Source organism: Pristiophorus japonicus, chromosome 9 (assembly GCF_044704955.1).
Source record: "Pristiophorus japonicus isolate sPriJap1 chromosome 9, sPriJap1.hap1, whole genome shotgun sequence".
NCBI lineage: Eukaryota > Metazoa > Chordata > Chondrichthyes > Pristiophoridae > Pristiophorus > Pristiophorus japonicus.
The window spans coordinates 206,999,208-207,005,888 of record NC_091985.1 but is presented as its reverse complement, the minus strand read 5'-3'; positions in this window follow the sequence as shown (position 1 = coordinate 207,005,888).

Sequence of the window (6,681 nt, the reverse complement as noted above, 5' to 3'; positions counted from 1 at the left end):
TCCCCCTACCTTCCAGAGTGCCTCTTCTTGCCTTGGTATCCAGGGACGGTCTCGGTAACATGCCCGGGATCACTAAACACAAAACACAGTTTGTTAATCATGTTCAGCTACTGGACTTAGCGTGTGCCTCACAGCATCTCTCTCACCTTCGCTGTGTGAATAGAGCAGCATGCCTGCAAACCTCGTCTTGAATTTAAATCCACTCAGCAAATGTATTTAACAAAATATGAACAAGTAAATACATCACGGCCCAATAATCCAACTCCTTATTGACAGCAGGAAGTCTGTTGTCTAACTCCTCGAGTGAACAAAATAAAGAGCCCAAATGTAAGAGCCCCTCGAATCCTTTAATACCTTTCAAATCGTGACCAGTTCCTTATTGTAGAATTCTCTGTCCCTGTGGGAGTCAATATCGGTCAAAAACTGCTGATTGAAAACTTATAAAAAATGTTCTCTTTTTCAGCGTTTCAAGCTGACCTGTTCCTTCTCTGAGAATCTCCAAGGAGACTCTTTGATTTGAACACATCTCTCTTTTATATCCACCATTAGAGTTACGGGGAATTCGAATACATGACCACTCAAATTTAAAAGAGCCCATCAGTCATATACAGACTGAACCAAACACACAGCTCGGTGTCAGTATGAACTATTCCTCTCACCAGCCTGTAAATGAAACCTGTAATACTGAGGCTAAAATTCCCCCTCCGTGTGCTGGGGGTGCAGGCAGTGCTGGGCAGAAGGAGCAGCAAACTGGCTTCAGAGCTGACTTTTTCCTTTCCCGGGGTTTTGCGATGAGCATATGCTGGGGCCCATTGAGCTTTCACTGCTCCTGACAGGGTAGATGAGAGAGGATGTTTCCTTTCATGGGGGAACCGAGGGGCCATAGTTTCAGAATAAGGGGTTGCCCATTTAAAACAGAAATTAGGAGGAATTTCTTCTCTGAGGGTGGTGAATCTTTGGAATTCTCTACCCCAGAGAGCTGTGTAGGATGGGTCTTTGAACATATTTAAGTGATGATACAGATTTTTGAAGGAGAACGGAGTCAAGGGCTTTGGGGAGCGGGCAGGGAAGTGGAGTTGAGGCCAGGATCCCATCAGCCATGATCTTATTGAATGGCGGAGCAGGCTCAAGGGGCCAAATGGCCTACTCCTGCTCCTATTTCTTATGTTCTCTGGGATATTTCCAAGCATGTTCTCACTGCCCCTGGAATTCTAACGCATTGACCCCCTGGGTGTGAGGCCAGCACTCTGTGCCATTAAACACTGGAGTGAAGCCGAGTCCTGCAGCCACACAGTCACTAGGAGCAGTTGCTAACTGTCTTGAGTGACCTTGGGGCGATTAGTCCCACTTTTGGGCTGGTTGTGGTTTCTTCCCGCTTCCCTTGGATTGCATTTTTATTTGTTCCCTCTGGTTTGGTTTCACTTTCATTGCTGGACACACCACTCAAAGCACTTTGTCCGATCTGCCCCTGGGAATGAGCAGACTCCTCCCTCATTTCCCACACTGCACCGTCTCGCCTCCTCTTTCCCCCTTAGTTGTGTTACACACTCTGGGCCCTGGCCCTTCCCCGGGGATTCTCAGTATGAACAGGGGGGATGTGTGTTGAGACAGGATGTCCCAGCTCTCCACCTTTAAAGGGACAAGGAGAGGATCCGCTGGGCTGAATGGCCCTGCTTTATGACATCACTGCAGTGCCTAGCAACCAACCTCCCGGAGCCGGTTGTTCGGGGCCTGAGGCCCACAGCGGGTGTGTGTGAAGCGGATAATGCGGAATGTTGTCTCTTGGATGGGCGGGGCCTGGGCACGCACTCAGTGTGTGTGAAGTCCGCGGCCGGCCCCCCGGGGTTTATTAACCCGTTCCCTCCCTCGCCCATCTCTCACCTGCTGCCTCAGACATAGCCGCCCCACCGCGCATGCTCAGCTCACATTGCCCGGGTGATTGACAGCAGCTCCGGACCAATAGAAAGAGCGGGGGCGGGGTTGGAGGATCGAGCGGGCAGTTGGTCCTCCAACCAATCGGAGTGTGCGAGAGGCGGGGCTGAGCCTGGTTGTGGGCGGGGCCCAGCCCGGGTGTTGCTGCCAATGACCAGACTGACGGACCTGGGCGGCGCCACAAGATGTTCTCCCGGGATCGCAGCAGCTTCTCACTCCCCAGCCGCGGGCCCTCAATAAGCTGCTAACCGGCCCAATGATTCAGGTCTGAACAGCAGAGGCTGCGGGATCCTTGTCCCATCCGTCAATCACATCATCCTGCTGAAGGAAAGTTCCAGAACAAACCACCTCAAACTGCCCGCCCAGCACCACGTGTGCTCGGCCTGACTGACGGGAGCTCGGACCAATAGGAAGAGCCCCGGCAGAGATGGGCGGAGCGAGCTGGCGGCGGGTCCTCCAACCAATGGCGGCGCAGCAAGGGGGCGGGGCCTGGTGCCCAGCTCAGGTGTGCGGGGGCCGATTGTGACGCGCTGTCCCCAGGTGAGAGCAGCTGAGTGAGCCCAGAGCTGGGACTGGAATCTGGGTGAGGGGCCACAGTGAGCACAGAGCTGGGGCTGGAATCTGGGAGAGGGGCCACAGTGAGCAGAGAGCTGGGACTGGAATTTGGGAGAGGGGCCACAGTGAGCACAGAGCTGGTATCTGGGAGAGGGGCCACAGTGAGCACAGAGCTGGGGCTGGAATCTGGGAGAGGGGCCACAGTGAGCACAGAGCTGGGGCTGGTATCTGGGAGAGGGGCCACAGTGAGCACAGAGCTGGGGCTGGAATCTGGGAGAGGGGGCCACAGTGAGCACAGAGCTGGGATTGGAATCTAGGAGAGGCCACAGTGAGCACAGAGCTGGGACTGGAATCTGGGAGAGGGGCCACAGTGAGCACAGAGCTGGGGCTGGTATCTGGGAGAGGGGCCACAGTGAGCACAGAGCTGGTATCTGGGAGAGGGGCCACAGTGAGCACAGAGCTGGGGCTGGAATCTGGGAGAGGGGCCACAGTGAGCACAGAGCTGGGGCTGGTATCTGGGAGAGGGGCCACAGTGAGCACAGAGCTGGGGCTGGAATCTGGGAGAGGGGCCACAGTGAGCACAGAGCTGGGGCTGGTATCTGGGAGAGGGGCCACAGCGAACACAGAGCTGGGGCTGGAATCTGGGAGAGGAGCCACAGTGAGCGGCCTTTCAAAGGGCCGGAGGGACATCAGCATCACCTGATAAGTTATTCAAATACACATTTCCTGCAGTATCAGAGACAGCCTCTGTCACTTTGCAAAAACTGTTTAATAATGGCCCGTAATTTGTGGTCAGCAGTGAAGCAAATACTTTCACCCCTGGTCCCAAAGTAAGCTTCCCACAAAGATGTGGCAATCTCTGTGTCGAGATGTTCGTGTTTTCCGACGTGTTATTCAAATCAACAGAGTGCAGTGGGAATCCCCGAGCGCGAGTTGCTGTGATGTCAACAAGCTGCCGAAACAGCCAATCAAAACACAGAATTCTCAACACGAACAAAGAAGTTGATAAACTCTATAAATGTTTACTTTTTAGAAAAATGTTACAACAAAACAAAGATTGGGGCTCCCATATGGGGAAACAGCGAACCTGAAATAAAGATGAACAAACTTTAAAAAAAGACTTCTTAAATTTAATGTTTATTATAATGGATAAATTTAACACTGCACAATTTTATTCTTAAAACTGACTGATTTGACATTATCGCACTCACCAGGTGTCATGTCAGTTGATTCAACAAACTCACAAAGACACTTCAGTTGGGTGTAAAACTTTATTTGTCCAAAGTCCATCCGAATTTAACCAAGCATCACAGTCTTAGCTAGACATCAATCCTACGACACCTGCTCTACCACAAGCCGTCAGTGATTACACCCTCATGACCCGGGTAGAACCTCGGCTGAGTCAAGGAGCTGGGCTCCGTTCTCCCAATATGATGGGTAACTAATTACATAGAATATACGGCACAGAAACAGGCCCTTCAGCCCAACCAATCCATGCCGGCATTTATGCTCCACTCGAACCTCCTCCCATCCTTCGATATCTGACACTATCAGCATAATCCTCTATTCCCTTCTCCCTCATGGTCTTGTCTAGCCTCCCCTGAAATGCATCTATATTATTTGCTTAAACCACTCCCTGTGGTAGCGAGTTCCACATTTTCACCATTCTTTGGGTAATGAAGTTACTTCTAAATTCTCTATTGGATTTCTTGGTGGCTATCTTATATTGATGGCCTCTAGTTATGCCCTTTGCCACAAGTGGGAACATTCTCTCTGTATCTACTCTATCAAAACCTTTCATAATTTAAAAATACCTCTATTCGGTCACCCCCCCCTCAGCTATCACCTTTCAAGAAAAAAGAAACTCAGCCTGTTCATCCTTTACTGATAAATATAACCTCACATTTCTGGTATCATCCTTGTAAATCTTTGTTGCACCCTCTCTATGCCTCTATAAACCTTTTTATAATATGCTGACCAGAATTATACACAAGCATGCTCCAACGAAGGTTCGATACAAGTTTAGCATTACTTCTCTACTTTTCAATTCTATCCCTCTATAAATAAACCCTCGTGCTTGGTTTGCTTTTTTATGACCTTATCAACCTGCGTCGCTACTTTTAGTGATTTGTGTACTTGTATTTTTAAGTTCCCTTTGCTTTGCAACCCCATTTAGATACATATTTTCCATGCAATATGTGACCTCCTTATTTTTCTTAACAAAATCTTACACTTATCTGTATTGAAATCATTTACCAATTATATGTCCATTCTGCAAGTTTATTAAAGTCTTCTTGTAATGTGTTGCGTGTTGCTGTCATCCTCAGTATTGACTATTCCCTACACCCACCCCCCCAATTTTGTGGCATCCGCAAATTTATTCCCCTTAACCACCCCCCCCCCCCACCCACTTATATAATTGTTCCTGTGTATAACTCGGGTCAGTGAACATGAGAACACGGCAGTAGAACCACAGCTGCTTCAGAGACCCCTCTCTTATTTCCACTGTCTCAAAGCTGCAGACTGTTCACTCCTTTCTTTCTCCAGTGCCTTCTATCACCTCTCTGTCTCTGTCTTCACCTGATCTTCCTCTTCTGGCCGCTTTGCTCAGAAACATGTTTTCCCGAGGCTTTTGTGTCAGCAAAGCACTTATGGGGCCACGAGACTGCCTGCATGTTCGACCTCAGGCTAACTTTGCTTACCCATGATGCTAGTGTTAGCCACTTTCTCATTGTTTAGCACGAAATTCCGGCATAAAAGGAGCATTTATCTTCCAACAGACGTATATACAGAATATTAAACTCCAGTCTAATTATTCTGGGTTATTATCAGCATCAACAAACCCCCTAAAATACCATAATTAACATGGGTCAGGCCTGAGTGTGATTAATTGCAGAATCAGACCACTGCAGTGAAGTGTGAACTCGCTGGTGTCTCAGCAGGTCAGATGGACTGGTGAATCACTTTTCACTCAGGGCGCAGGGGAACGGCCTCTCCCCGGTGTGAAGCCACTCATGTTTCAGAAGGCCGGATGATTGTGTACACGTCTTACCTCAATGAGAGGATTTGAACGGGCACTCGTCAACGGTCTTTGGAGCTCCTGAAGCTCTTTTCACTGTCGGAACATTTAAACGGTGCCTCCTCGCTGTGAACTCACCAGGGTCGCTGACCTCCCAAACCTCTTCCCGCAGTGAGAGCAGCTGAACGGCCTCTCCCCGGTTGATGCATCTTTAGTTCCTCAGTGCTTTTAAAGCTCCTCTTGCATTCGGGGCATTTATAGGGTCTCTCGTCAGTGTGAACTCGCTGGTGCACATGCAGGTAGGATAAATGAGTGAATGCCCTCCCACACACGGAGCAGGAGAACGGTCTCTCCCCGGTGTGAATCTGCTGGTGTGTCAGCAGATTGAATGACTGAGTAATCGCTTCCCACATACTGAGCAGGTGAACGGCCTCTCCCCAGTGTGAATTCGCTGGTGTACCAGCAGGGTGGATGAACAAGTGAATCGCTTCCCACACACGGAGCAGGTGAATGACCTCTCCCCAGTGTGAACTCGCTGGTGTACCAGCAGGGTGGATGAACAAGTGAATCGCTTCCCACACACTGAGCAGATGAACGGCCTCTCCCCAGTGTGAACTCGCTGGTGTACCAGCAGCGGGGATGAACAAGTGAATCGCTTCCCACACACTGAGCAGATGAACGGCCTCTCCCCAGTGTGAACTCGCTGGTGTACCAGCAGCGCGGATGAACAAGTGAATCGCTTTCCACACACGGAGTAGGTGAACGGCCTCTCCCCAGTGTGAACTCGCTGGTGTACCAGCAGGGCGGATGAACACGTGAATCGCTTCCCACACACTGAGCAGATGAACGGCCTCTCTGCAGTGTGAACTCGCAGGGTGTACCAGCAGGGCGGATGAATGAGTGAATCGTTTCCCACACACTGAGCAGATGAATGGCCAGTGTGACAGCGCTGGTGCTGTATCGGGTTGCTGGACCATTTAAAGCTCTGCTCACAGTCAGAGCATTGAAAAGGTCTCTCCTCGCTGTGAACCAACTCGTGTGACAACAGATTGTAAGACTGTGTAAACCTCTTCTCACAGTGAGAGCAGGCGAACGGTCTCTCCCCGGTGTCTCAGCAGTTTCCACGAGTGGTTAAATCCCTTCACACACACGGAGCAGATGAATGGCCATTTTCT